Source organism: Sapajus apella, unplaced genomic scaffold (genome assembly GCF_009761245.1).
Source record: "Sapajus apella isolate SASKATOON/1434 unplaced genomic scaffold, GSC_monkey_1.0 scaffold11, whole genome shotgun sequence".
NCBI lineage: Eukaryota > Metazoa > Chordata > Mammalia > Primates > Cebidae > Sapajus > Sapajus apella.
In genome coordinates this window covers 38,942,122-38,957,398 of record NW_022436951.1, presented here as the reverse complement: position 1 = coordinate 38,957,398, position 15,277 = coordinate 38,942,122, and positions in this window count along the sequence as shown.

Below are 15,277 nucleotides of genomic sequence, written 5' to 3'. Positions count from 1 at the left end.
GGAAATAGGGGAGGGACGGTGGGGGGTGGGGAGCTGGGGAGAGATAGCAAGGGGAGAAATGCCAGATGTAGGTGATGGGGAGGAAGGCAGCAAATCACACTGCCACGTGTGTACCTATGCAACAATTTTGCATGTTCTTCACATGTACCCCAAAACCTAAAATGCAATAAAATAAATAAATGGAAAAAAAAAAAAGAACACAAGTCCATGTGAATACACTGCTGGAGCCCCCCATGGAGTGTGGAGGGGCTGAGCATATGCAGTACTCTGAACCTGGAGGGAAGTGTCTGCAGCTCAGTTGCCTCTATTAGACATGGAATTTCAACAGCACAAGACACCTGGCTTCATTCCTATCTCTATTTCCCTTGGATCTAATAACAAACCTCACTCAGAGTAATCACACAGCAGGAGCTTACTGAACAAATAAATGAATGAAGAGTCTTCCTTTCATGGTCACAAAGGCCATGCCATATCACGGGAACAGTGCCAGCTCTAAGACCGGCCTGGGCACTTTTATCTCCTTGGAGGCTGTGCCATATTCAGCAGCTCACTCAGATCTTCTGCCTCTGTTTTCATCCATAAAATGGGAAGGAGCTGAGGCGGAAATTAACTGAGAAAATATCCAGGATAATGCTGTAACTTCATGCAGGGTTAGTGGGATCTGTTCCCATGTTCTGTTCCTTAATCGGAAACTTATAAAAACTCTACTGTCCCCAAGATGCAGAAGCCAGATTGTAAAATCTTCTTTAGTATAGCCAACAAAAATTCATGGAGACGTTGATTTATGCAACTGAAACCTGGTATGGAGTTGAAGCAAATTCCTCCTTGTCTACATGTTCTGAAGTGATTCATTCTACCTCTGCATGCTTCATTTCACTGTGTATAAAGATAGCTCTTATAACTAAGGCACATTGAAATTATAAAGACTGAAAGCACCATTTTCCCTCAGGGCTTGAAAAATTCTAGGAATGCCTTCCTAATTTGGCATTTAGTCTAATTGTAACTACAGGGGTGAAGGCCATAGGGCTGAGCTTCAGACTTAGAGGGGCACAGGAAAGCCTAGGTGGACCCCTGTATAAGGACCTAGATTATCCTGTAAGAAACTAACAGACACACACTACTGGTGCTGGGACTTTAGAGGCTAATGGGAGGGGACTGAAGAGGATCCACCTGCCGTGACCCAATTGCAAACTATGATTCAGAAAGAAGAGCTTCCACTGTCACAGGTGCTGCTACTTCCTGGCCACTCCTACAGCCCTGATTTGAAGGTCAGGGCCACAGTGGGTCTCAGATGGGACCACCAGCCCTTTTGCCCTCATGGAGCTCCTTGTTGTGGAAACAATGCCTGTTCCATCCAACAGCTGAGCTACTGGCATGGTCCAACATGCTCCAGTTACTAGGGGTGGCTACCTACAGGCATGAGTTTCCTAGAACTGGTAGCTATTTCAAGGTCTACCACATGGAGTCCCTGCTGTCTGGTGGGCTCCAGCTCATTTAGGCAGGGAGGTGGCAGCTGGACAAAAGGGAGCAGAGACAGTGTAGTCCTTTCCACGCGGTTTTCAGACACTCAGTCAATCTGGAAAGAATCTGCTGCTGTGTTCACAAGAGTACAAAGAAAAACACCCATTATTCGGATTTGCAAAGAAGTCTAACGCATAGCTTACTCTTCAAATTGCATTCAGGCTCTCCGGCCCAGAAAGTGACTTGGGAAGACCCAGGGCATCCCACAAGGATCAGTGGTCACTACACAAGCAGGTTTGATGTTTTCAGCCCTTGAGGATTTCCTTGGAGATAATAGGGAAACAAAGAATTTCAAAAGGACGGACTTAAAACTTGGAAGAAAGTGTTTAACAGCCCATTGAGTCAAAAAGTTAAAAAAAAAAAAAACTTAAAAAATACAAAGTCAGCTTGGAGACTCCTTAGAGACACTGGGACTTTGCATCAAGTGCTCAGGGAGACTGAAATGCAAATGCCAAGGGACCCGAGAAAGCAAGGTTGCCTGCGTGGATGAGTAAGGCAGCCGCTCAGTCCCGCACAGCAACTCCTATTTAAAGAAAGATCGCAGCACAAACATCTGATTAGCCTCAAATGAAAATGCAAAATGGCAGAGGCAACTGTAAAGCGAGAAAGATTAAACGGTTTAATAGAAGATCCAATAACTACATGTGGAACAAGAAGGAAGGCTTGTGATTCAGAGCCCGTCACATCAGCAGAGGTGCTGCCACAAGAGGTGGCCGTGGAGGGCACAGATGCCTTCACCAGGTCACAGCCAGCAGGGACAACTCACTGCAGAGACACTGGCAGGGAAACAGTCTAATGACAATTGAGACAAGGATAAATGCCTCAAGGGAAAAGGTGTTTAGGTTATTCTACAAACTGAAGACTGGGCCAGGTGAGCCAAGACAGGTGTGAACAGCTTTGAACAGCCTAAAAAAATGAGAACTGTAAAGTTAAAAGTGTTGTCTTGAAGTTGCTAATGGTGTAAGTCAAGGCGCAAAGGAGATACGGAGACTGAGGAGCTGGCACCTCTCACTTAAAACTTGGTGGGGTTAATAAAAGAACTAATACAAAGCAACAGTGCAGTGCTTGTCTTGTCATTCTTAATGCGTTCATTGCTAATGGCTACAATTAAAAATCATAGGTGCAAAACAGAATCTGAGCAGGAGCACAAGCAGGTGAGTTCTGCATAGGAGTCACACATGCCATGCTGCGTAAAGACAGCTTTACATACTGGAAACTTAATGAGCTAATTTAACATGTATTTGTTGAGCCCAAACTTAGTTGCTAAGCTAAGAGACCTGAAGGGCAGAAGCCTCCGCAAAAAAACGTAGACCAAGAACTCACAGAAATCTGCTGTCACGACAGCACACTCAGTGATGCTCCTATAATAAGGAAACTTGAGAGGCCCACACAGCCACCAAACTGAAGCAAACGGCAGACTGAGAGAAAGGTCTTGCAATAAACATTAGGTCTGGAATAAAACGCTAAATGGTAAAACCCTGATGTGGAGAGACTGCGTTTCCATTTTTAAACATAGATATACTGGCTATTTTCAGGACTATTGACCATTTAGAGCTGCTCACAAAATATCTTGACTTTTTCCCCCTTTTCCACTATCAATATGACATCTAAATGAGGACTCTGGAGACAAGCCCCGTGTTGAAATACTGGCTTCTCTATCTATTCGCTATGAGACTCCTACACAAGGTTTTCAACTTCCTGAATCTCACTTTCCTCGTTCTTACACTAAGGACAATAAAATATCTCATAGGATGCTGAGGGAAATAAAACTATGACAAGTGCTTTGTCCTGTTTCAGTTGAGATTGAGAGCTTAATAAAGGCATTATTTCAGCACTATTTTAAGAGTAGGTTTTACCTCTAATATCAAGATACACTATCCTTTAACTACCTCCAAGCGTCAGAAGTGGGTACTACTTGGCTTGATTGCACCGTTTGGGAAGAACAGGCTACACAATGGCAAAATAACGCATGCAGATGCTGCACATGCACACTGGGAAAACATGCTCATAGTGGCAGACAGGGCTGTGGAAGGATTAGGAATATGGACACAGACAATGAGTGGTCCGTGTAAGGCTGGTTGCCTTGCGGGGATCTCAGACATGACCACTTCTGCACTCGGCACCTAGCCCGCCTTGGAAAACCCCTCTGCACTCAGCACTAAGCTCTGCACTTGGCACCTAGCCAGCCGTTGGAAAATCCCACCTACCTACCAATAGCAGCCTGCCCCGACCATGCCCTGTTTCCCCGCAACCAATCAAACACCTTCACTACCTATAAAAGCCCATGCCCAGAAGAGTCAGACGTGACTTCCCTGGCCTCTTTCCCCGGGACCATGGAACCTCGCAGGGGAGCTGAATAAATTGGCATTTAATCTTTTTGTGCTCGTCTCAGTTTTCTCATTTTAAACTCTAAGATAACCCTTACAGTCTGCACAGCAAAGCTCAGTCACAGCTGTTGGCAGTAGTCATTTAAGCAGCTCAGTCTTGCTGTGGTGTTCTTGAGCACATCACTCCTGCCCACTTCTGTTTAGGTAGCACCATGGTCATCCTCAAAAAACTAATCCTGTCCCATTGACTAGTCCATGCTTAGAAAGCAAGCACCTTCCAAGGTTATGTTAAGAAAAAAATAAACAGAAAACAACATTGGCAATTGGTGTTATCCTGGTTCATTCATCCTATTTAGTTCAAATTCTCACCTATAGCCATGATTTTCCTGAGGTTTTTCAGAGCTATGTTTTTCCACCTACTAGACTAAGCAATAGGAGAAGAAAAAATAATGTTAAGTCAACATCTTGAGATGCATCTATTAACCACTTCACATATAGTAGCTCTCTCATTTATCAGAGCTGAGAATTTATTTTTAAATTTCCATCCCTAATAAAATCATAATTCAAATTATAAGTAAGTTATCTGCCCAAGTTCAAAGGTACGACATGATAAAGTGGAACATGAACCTTAGCCTCTTCGGCGTCCCCCATCAGAACAGGTTCTGCCTCAAGTCCCCCCGCTTCTAAACCCATCCTTCATGTCACTATCTTATTGACTATTCAGAAACTTTATCACTTCCCTCCCAGGCTGAGGCAGTCTTAAGAGCTATCTGCAGCTCTCGGGATATGGGTTGAACTCCTTAGACTGATACCATGTCCTGCAGGGCCAGGCCCGTCCCATCTGCCCAGCACCTCCACTTCTACAACACTGGGCTCAGCCCCTCCCACCACAGAATCTATAGGCTGGTTCTTACTTCCCTCCCTTTCCAAAGTCCTTCTGCACGTAGCTTTCCAACCTCAAAATCTTTCCCAGTCACCGACATGACTGTGTTAGTGATGCCACTACATCGGCTCCTCACCCTCCACTTCTGAGCTGCCCTTAGTGAGGGTGAGTCAGCTGAACCCTGGGGACCTCACACCAGCGCCACCCCTCCCTCTCTCCCCACACCTCTCACCCCGCTTGGGCATTGTCGCTTTCTGTGTTCTGAGTTCTTGAGAACAGCCTCTTGCTCCCTCTCACATTCCCAGATCTCAGCATGGGGCCTCACTCATGGTAGTCATTAGCAAATGATAACTGAGAAAAAGAGGAGGTAGTAAACTATTTTAAAAGGAAATAATTTCCACAAGTAGACGAAGCCTGCATATCTCCACTTTTCCTATGCATATTTTTTATTTGTGCAAATTATGGGGTACATGTGAAATTTTGTTACACATATATAATATTTGTGATCAAGCCAGGGTATTTGGAGTGTCCATCATCCAAGCATAACACATTTTTGTTAAGTATAGTAGCTTCCCTGCTATCAAACATTGAGTTTGTTCCTTCTATTTTACTATATGTTTGTACTTTTAAAAATATTCATATAATTTTTTTTTAAATTTCCAACTCATTTAAGTTTAGAAGTACATGTGCAGGATGTGCAGGTTTGTTACATAGGTAAGCATGGGGTTTGCTGCACAGATCACACCACCACCTAGGTATTAAGCCCAGTATCTATTAGCTGTTCTTCCTGATGCTCTCCCTCCTCCCAACCCCCACCGTCCAACAGGCCCCAGTGTGTGTTGTTCCCAGACATGTGTCCATGTGTTCTCATCATTCAGCTCCCACTGATAATGAGAACATGCAGTATTTTGTTTTCTCTTCCTGCATTAGTTTGATAAACAATAATGACTTCTCACTGCATGCATGTCCTTGCAAAGGACATAATCTTGTTTCTTTTAGCGGCTGCATAGTATTCCATGGTGCATTTGTACCACATGTTTTAAATCCAGTCTATGATTGTAGGACACTTAGGTTGATTCCATGTCTTTGCTACCTGCTTCTCCACTTTCCCTTCTCCTGCCGTGATATGGTTTTGCTCTGTGTCCTCATCCAAATCTCATCTCAAATTTTAAACCCCACATGCTGACTGCTGACAAAGGGACCTGGTGAGAGGTGATTGGATTATGGGGATGGATTTCCCCCTTGCTGTTCTCATGATAGTGAATTAGTTCTCAGGAGATCTGGTTATTTGATAAGTGCAGGTGCTACCCTCTGCTGGCTCTCTCTTTCTCTCTCTCTCTCTCTCTCTCTCTCTCTCTTTCTCTCTCTCTCTCTCTCTCTGCTATGTAAGATATGTCTTGCTTTCCCATTGCCTTTCTCCATGACAGTAAGCTCCCTGAGGCTAATCCAGCCATAGGGAACTGTGAGTCACTGAAACCTCTTCTGTTTGTAAACCACCCAGTCTCAGATACTATCTCTACAGCAGTGTGAATATGGATTAATGCACACCGACTCACCCTTCCCAGTCTCTGCTATCTATCTTTCTACTCTCTGTCTTCATGGGATTAACGTTTTTAGCTCTTACATGTAAGTGAGAACATGTGATATTTGTCTTTTTTGCCTGGCTTATTTTACTTTAGATAATCACCTCCAGTTCCAACCAGATGTCTGAAAAAGACAAGATTTTTTTTCATTTTTATGAGTGAATGGTATGCCATTGTGAATATATACCACAGTTTCTCTACCCTTTCATCTGGCAATGGCCATTTAGGTTGATTCCATACATTTGCTATTATGAACAGTGCTGTAATAAACATGGAAGTGCCAGTATCCCTTTGATTTACTTTTCCTTGGGTAAATATCATGTACTAGGATTGCTAGATCAAATGGTAGTTTTCTTTTTAGTTTTTGAGAAATCTCCATACTGTTTTCCATAGAGATTGTACTAGGTTACATTCCCCTCCACGACATGTAAGAGTTTCCTTTTCTCTGCATCCTTGTCAGCATCTCCTCCTTTGGTCTCTTTATCATAGCCATTTTTACTGGGGTAATCTCATTCTGGATTTAATTTTTACATCTTTGATGATTAGTGATGTTGAGCATTTCTTTTCATATACATATTGATCATTTGTATGTCTTCCTTTTTTTTGTTGCTTTTTTTGAGACAGAGTCTTGCTCTGTTGCCAGGTGCCAGGCTGGAGTGCAGTAGCACAATCTCGGCTCACTGCAACCTCCGCCTCCCGGGTTCAAGCAATTCTCCTGCCTCAGCCTCCCGAGTAGCTGGGACTACAGGCGTGCACCACCGGGTCCAGCTAATTTTTGTATTTTTAGTAGAGACGGCATTTCACCATATTGGTCAGGATGGTCTCGATCTCTTGACCTCGTGATCCACCCGCCTCGGCCTCCCAAAGTGCTGTGATTACAGGCATGAACCACTGCACCTGGTCTTGTATGTCTTCTTTAGAGAAATGTATATTCATGCACTTTGTCCACTTTTTTTTTTTTAAACCTGTTTCTTACCTTCATTTTTCTTTTCTTTTTTTTTTTTTTTTTAATTATACTTTAAGTTCTGGGTTTGTCACATAGGGTATACACGTGCCATGGTGGTTTGCTGCACCCACCAACCTGTCATCTACGTTGGGTATTTCTCCTAATGTTATCCCTCCCCTAGCCCACCACCCCCTGACAGGCCCTAGCGTGTGATGTTCCCCTCCCTGTGCCCCTGTGTTCTCATTGTTCAATACCCACTTATGAATGAGAACATGTGGTGTTTGACTTTCTGTTCTTTTGTTAGTTTGCTGAGAATGATGGTTTCCAGATTCATCCATGTCCCTGCAAAGGACATAAACTCATCCTTTTTTATGGTTGCAAAGTATTCCCTGGTGTGTATGTGCCACATTTTCTTTATCCATTCTATCATTGATGGGCATTTGGGTTGGTTCCAAGTCTTTGCTATTGTGAACAGTGCTGCAATAAACACACGTGTGCATGTGTCTTCATAGTAAAATGATTTATAATCCTTTGGATATGTACCCAGTAACAGGATTGCTGTGTCAAATGGAATTTCTGGTTCTAGATCCTTGAGGAATCACCACACTGTCTTCTACAATGGTTGCACTAATTTACACTCCCACCAAAGTGTAAAAACATTCCTATTTCTCCACATCCTCTCCAGCATCTGTTGTTTTCTGACTTTTTAATGATCGCCATTCTAACCAGCATGAGATGGTATCTTGTTGTGGTTTTGATTTGCATTTCTCTAATGACCAGTGATGATGAGTTTTTTTTCTTATGTTTGTTGACTGCATAAATGTCTTCTTTGAAGAAATGTCTGTTCATATCCTTTGGCCCCTTTTTGATGGGTTGTTTGTTTTTTCTTGTAAATATGTTTAAGTTCTTTATAGATTCTGGATATTAGCCCTTTGTCAGATGAATAGATTGCAAAAATTTTCTCCCATTCGGTAGGTTGCCTGTTTACTCTGATGATAATTTCTTTTGCTGTGTAGAAGCTCTTTAGTTTAATTAGATCCCATTTGTCAATTTTGGCTTTTGTTTCCATTGCTTTTGGTGTCAGGGAGCTTTTACCCATGCCTATGTCCTGAATGATATTGCCTAGGTTGTCTTCTAGGGTTTTTATGGTTTTAGGTTTTATATTTAAGTCTTTAATTCATCTTGAATTAATTTTTGTATAAGGTGTAATTTCAGTTTTCTGCATATGGCTAGCCAGTTTTCCCAACACCATTTATTAAATACAGAATCCTTTTCCCATTGCTTGTTTTTGTCAGATCCTTTCCCTATTGCTTGTTTTGTCAAAAATCTGATGGTTGTAGATGTGTGGCATTAGCTCTGAGGCCTCTGATCTGTGCCCACTTTTTAATGAGATTTTTTTTTTTTTTTTTGCTTGTTTTCCTTGTTGAGTTGTTTCAGTTCCTTACATACTCTGGAGATTAGTCCTCCATTGATGTATGCTTCACATGTATTTTCGCCCCTTCTGCGGGGTGTCTCTTCATTCTGCTGATTATTTCTTTTGCTATGCAGAAGCATTTTTGTTAAATAAATCACATTTGCCTATTTTTGGTTTTGTTGCCTGTGCTTTTGAGGTCTTAGTCTAAGTTCTTTGCCTGGACCAATGTCCAGGAAAGTTTATTCTATATTTTATTCTAACATTTTTTATAGTTTGGGGCCTTATATTTAGGTTTTTTATCCATTTTGAGTTGACTTGTATATGGCGAGGGATAGGAATCAGTTTCATTCTTCTGCATGTGGCTATCCAATTTTCCAAGCATCATTGACTGAAGAGGATGCTCTTTTCCAATTTTCCTATTCATATTTTTATGGTTAGAATGCAGAGAGTATTCATGTCTTGCCACACCTCACTTACCAGCCTATACTCAGGAGAATATTGCAAAGAAAAGATACTCATTTACCTATTTATTCATATAGATAATGATATACGGGCTGTGTCTCTGCTAGTTATCTGCCACTCCTGGGTACAAGAATGAGAAAGTATATGGTGCTCAAGACTGAGACGAAAAATATGTGAACATTGCTGCCAGGCAGAGCTTCACTGCAAGGGATCTGATTTCCTTCAGGGAAGAAAGTGAAGACCAGCAGCACAGCTGCGCCAAGGGTGAATCTGCCCACGGAAACCTCTCACTCCTTACCCCACCCTCTGCCTTCCCCAAACTCCAATAAAATGAAACTCAAGGCCCCTCCAGGAAGCATCTCGGGTGATGTGCCTGAGCAGTGACTGGCCAGCAGAAATGGACACCTACATTCTCCGTTGTTGTCTGGACTTTTTCTCCTGTCGTTGTTGTTCTCAAATTCTGCCCATGATGCAAAAAGAAACAGAGAGAAGTGGAGGTGACTGCGTTTTTCCCACTGTTGACAGGAGAGCCGTGAAAGAACGAACGCTACCCTTCTAGAGTCTGCTGGAGAGGCAGGCTGGGTTGGGGGCAGGGGCACTGCTCTGAGGGCTGGATCACCTGGGTGGTAGCCAGGGCTGAATTCAGAGGCCTTTGCTTTATAAATGAGCATGTTCTACCCCAGTTGCTCCTAGAATGTTTCCATCCGTATGGTTATATGGATAGAAGTTTTTTTTCAGTGGATTTTTGTTTTTCGCATTTGACACTGAACTTGCCTTTTCCTGTTTTTATTTCTCCCTCTTAGGAGAAATAAAGTCCCAAGGTATGGGAAGTACCTGGGGAGCAAAATTAAGTAAAAAGAAGGCCAGCATTTGCCGTTCCTCTGTTATCAAATGTGTAAAACAGGATGGGTGGGGAATTTCATTCGCCAGGAGTGGCAACAGTGTAATCACAGAAGTTCTGCCTCCATCCCTGCACCTGCTTGTACAGTTCAAATTAAAACCTGAAACCCAGCAAATCCCACTTCACAATGGCTTTCAGTGTTGGAGCCTGCGAATTAAAGGCCTCCATTGTTTGGAAGGATTATTTGCTTGCCTTTACTAGCTTCAAAGAAATGCGAATCTTCACTCACTTTTCTATTGATCCTTGTTGATCAGATTAACTTTGTTTTGGATTCCTATTGAAACAAAGACAAACAGATACATTTTAAGCACTTTTATGTATAGCTTTGTTGCAGTTTAGAATTCTTACTCTGCTTCTGCTCCCTTCTTATAAAGATTACTAGGCAGTTGGGGGAAAATAAAGGAATTACCATAAATTCTATTCACTAAATACCAACACTTTCAGGCAAATTATCTCAATTGTAAAATACTTTGGCACACCAAGTAATTATATGCAATTAAAACCCCACTGTTGGTGTGCTTTCCCTTGTTAATTTATAATGGAATTACCTGTACTCAGGAAAACTAAAAGGTTAGCAAGCACTAGAAATCAAAGACATCTCTCAACATCGCAGCAATAAAGCCAAACATTTATTCTACTCACTGGGTACTTCAGATTTCAGATAAAATTATTTAATACTTTCCTCTCCTTTAGTGAACCATAAAGAGTCAGACGCATATTTCCTTGGAGATGGAGTGTTCTCAGGCTCTTTGTAAATACACTGAGGAGGCGCCTGATCCCCTCTCAGGGCCATGACTCAATGCCCAGGGCTGGGATTAGGGAGTTTCCCCCTGGGCCATGCACTGCCCTTCTTTCCTGGTTCCCTTCTTTGCTGGGCGGCTACAGAATCTGCTTTTAAACCCCTGATTAGAAACAAACCTGCAGCCTCCCTCAGTGCCAGACGAAGAGCCCAGAGGCAGGCATCCTAGGTGTTTGCCTGGGTTCCTCCCACGGAGATCCCTCTCAGCCTTCGCCTTCCCCACAGTGAACCCAGCATGGGCACTGGCATCTTCCCCTGGCAGGGGCTTGTGCTGGGACTTACAAAACCTCGCACTGGACAGAGCCCCCACCTCCTGATTCAGAGCTAGAGTTCTGTGCAAGCAATATTAATTTATGGGAGGTAAGTGGGTAAAGATCTTGTGGGCATTGGTTGCAACACACCAAACAAAAAAGGGGGCACCCCTTTGGGAAAATCTAAGAACCGAGTTCATCCTGGCTATAACCAACAGTCCTGATTTGCCCAGGATGGAGGAATCTCTTGGGACTCAGACTTTTCAGCAGTAAAATCTGAAAAGCCCCCAGCAGATCAGGGTGTGCTGGTCACCACCAGGAATGCTGTGGCTCATTTGTCCATGTGATCTCGTATAACAAGGAGCCAAATGGGGCATGGGTGGCTCAAACCGTAACTTCCCACCTTCAGGTCCTCCTACGAGGCCAGGTGTTGGAAAAGAGCCTATAAACGTGTGCCTCTGTGACCCAGCACTTCGTAAGTAAGAAATTAATAGGGTCTTCCTTGCAAGCCACTTCATCATACACTCCACTCAAGGGGCATCAGACAGCTCTCCCACTAGCATCAGGAGAGGAAGCAACCTGCCAGTGAGGCCGACATCTCTGAGAAAACATTTTTCATATTATTTTCTGTTTTATTTGGAGTCTCCAGCGTAGCAGGAAGAGGTCCAAGTGGATGGCACCCTGGCGCCAGGTGGGGCTCAGCTTTGTGCAATGTGACCTCATGATGCACACAGCCACCTCTCACCGTCTGTCCGGGCCTAGCTCTCACGTGGGCCCAGGACATACCCACGGGTGTGGGGGTTGGAGGGATACATTCTGTTAAAAGCACAGATGCTAAAAAATCACTTAAGATCAATAACTCTGTGATCTCCCATTAAAATTACAAAGTCCCTTTGCTTTTTATAGAGTCATAAACACTTCAATCTTTTTTTTTTTTTTTTTTTTTTTTTTTTTTTTTTTTTTTTTTTTTTTTACGCCGCTGCCTCTGAGCCTTTCGGCCATCCGTCTCTGAAGGGCAGGTCCCTTCCTGCTGCCCCAGGGACAATGTGAGGAGGATCTGCTGGCCCTTCCACCCGGCCGCATTGGCTTTGGGACAGTGAAGAACGTTCCAAGGAAAGGCACAGCGCACTGCAGAGAAAAGGGGGATGCGGAAACGCCGTGGCTTACGGAGGGGAGCCTTGCACGGGAACCCGGGACTGGTCTAATGATGCACAGCTCATTGGTCATTTCACACCAGGTCACTGGAATATGAAACCATCAGATCTTCCGAAGCTGAAATGGAACATTTCCTCATTAAGGGCCAATCCGGTGGCTTATTTTTGAGCAATTCTTTACCTTATTGTTGATTATCAACATTCTCAAAGCTAAGTTGTAATGAAGACATTTTTTTAAAACAAGCAAAATGACTCAGACAGGAGCTTCCGCTTGGCTGTTTGGCCCCTGCACATGCATAGAGGCCACCTCACAGCCTTACCTGGTGAGGTGGAAACCCTCCCAGCAAGGTCAGGACTAGATGAACAGAACGGGCTAGAAAACCTTATGATCTGCCATATGGAAAAGAGTGAACCACCAGTAATAACTGTATGATCCTAGCAGATGGTAACTTTTCCAATTAACTTATTTTTGCCATGCCTCCATGCCTATTGAAAACGGAATCCCAAAGTGTTTTTGATAACAGTAGCAGGAAGCTTCAAAACTGGTGTGCTATGTGAAATTTCTGCCATGTTCGCGTGGCCCGTGTTTTAGCTTGAAAGAGAGGTCTGAACACTTCCTGATGTTACCATCATGCGAGATGAGCCCGGGAAGGTCCATCAGCCTGGGGTGGAGGGAGTGTTCCCAGTGATGCCCACGCCCTTAGACTCTGAGTGCAACACAGTCCTCACCCTTAAGGACTGAAGCCTGGGTGATAATCCCTGCAGGGACGGAACACCGCAAGGTGAATATTTCGGCCACTGACAGGCTGGTTAGACATGACAGTCACCAGTTGCCACTGATGTCCAGGAGGATCAATGACAGTCAACCAGTTGCCAATGGCCGAAGTCTGTTTAGTTCAGGAGGGACACCCCGGCCCCCAGCCCAGGCATGAACCTGGAGCAAAACGGTCCTACAGGCATTCTGCAGTGGCAGAAATCCTCCACGTCCCCACAGTTCAGTGCCCTAGCCATTAGCCTTGTGTGGCTTGAGGGCACGTGAAATTTGCCCAGACAAACTGACAAAAGTTTAAAATGTGACTTTATTTATCAACTCTTTAGTTTAATAGTCACATGTGCTGAATGGCTACCACATTGGACAGTAGGTTTTCAGAACTTTGAATAAACAGTTGAACCAAAGCAAAAAAGAAAAAAAAGAGATATTTTGTAGTCAAAGAAACACACTAATGAAACCAGTGACTTTTTAAACCTATCAGACATATATCTGCAACATTCATGTGCTTTCTTTTCCATTAAAATACTCAATGTTGGTGAACACATGGAGAAATTGAACCCTCATAGACCAGGGGAGCGTCTACGAACCTGTCATCTAATATTGACCTGTCTATCAATCTATCCATCCATCCATCGATCTATCATCTATCCATCTATCAAATTATCTATGTATCCATCTGTCATCTATCCATCCATTTACAAATCTGTCTATCCATTGATCTATCATCTTTCCATTCATCTATCCATCCATATACCTATCAATTATCTACATATCTATCCATTTATTTATCTATCTATGATCTACCTATGATTTATCTGTCTGTCTATCTAGCCATCCATCTACATATAAATTTTGAGACATGCAATTGACTACACATATCAAGTCTTTTTAAAAGTATATGTTCTTGTCCCAGAAATTTTATTTCTAGGTATCTTTTCTAAAGAAATAATTCAAGACTCAGACACAGATTAAGGTGCACAATTACTGAAACATCATTAATTCAAATTACAAAAGATTCCAAACCTACTCAGTGTTCAAGAATAGAGCAATCATTAAATGGGTTATTTTTCCAAAAGGATAGCATGTTTCTAAGGCTGTTAAATGAAACAGGAAAATTCTTATATCCTTTTCATTGAGTAAGTCTGGATATAAAACAACACATGAACTACAACCCTCAGTTTTTATGTTTACATGTCTAACAAAGAGAGAGATTGAGAGAGAGAGAGAGAGAGGGAGGGAGGGAGGGAGAGAGAGAGGTATTTGCATGCCTAATGAAAAGTCAGGTATGACTAGGGCCACATCTAAGTGGAAGAATCATTTCTCTTTTATAATATACTGTATTTTCTTAAATGTGCCTAAATCATTTTTACCAAAAGAAAAAAATCAGTGACATTAATCATTTTAGTCCAGTGGTGTGTCATTCAGAAAATGGGCATTTGAACAAATAAATGGTGCCCAGGGAGCTGAGTAGAGTGCTCTCAGCACTTACTCTTTCAAGCCATTCGGGTACCAGGTACGTGCACTCTCAGCTGAAAAAATTAATTCAATGGTGGCTTAATGTGTGGGTTCTTTTCAGATGCTCTCTTCCTCTCCTGCCTGAGTGCAGCTCTGCAAGGAGTCAGGCCCCACAGAAACTCTGCTTCCGAGGGAGAAATGGCACAGAACATCTGCCTGTATCTATATCATGATAGCTTCCGCACGATCAAACACAGAAAGCCAGTGATGGAAGCTGATGGACTCTGAGAAGTGACCTCCTTCCACCCTGCAACCAGGCACATGTTTGGAGGCTCTAGGAAGTGGAGGGCAAAGCTCCCTCCTTGTGGGTCCTTTCTCCACAACTGCACCTTGCAATGGGCCCAGGCGGTTGAGAGAATAGATGTGCTTCCCAGAGCGCACAATCTAACTCCAGCCCGCCAGGAGGACCAGGCAATCGCTCCGAAATTGAATTCTATGCAAAGTTGTGATGACTAACAGTGAATCATGTCAAATTTTAAACTTTATTTTATTTTATTTTTTATCGGCTGCTGGATAATTGAAGGAGAGAACATGCCCAACTGACATGCTGCCCCAGGCGTCAGCTGCCTTGCTCAGCCTCTCCTCCCAAGACAGATGTCAGGAAGGTGTGCGACTCCCCCAGAAGCGGGCCCTCTACCCTGTCACACGCCCGGAACTCTCTGCTGTCAGGCTTCCATCTCGTCTTGGCTCCGTCAGCCTCTCCTTCCCACAGAAAGTAAACATCCCTCCAAATAAATAATTGATAAAAA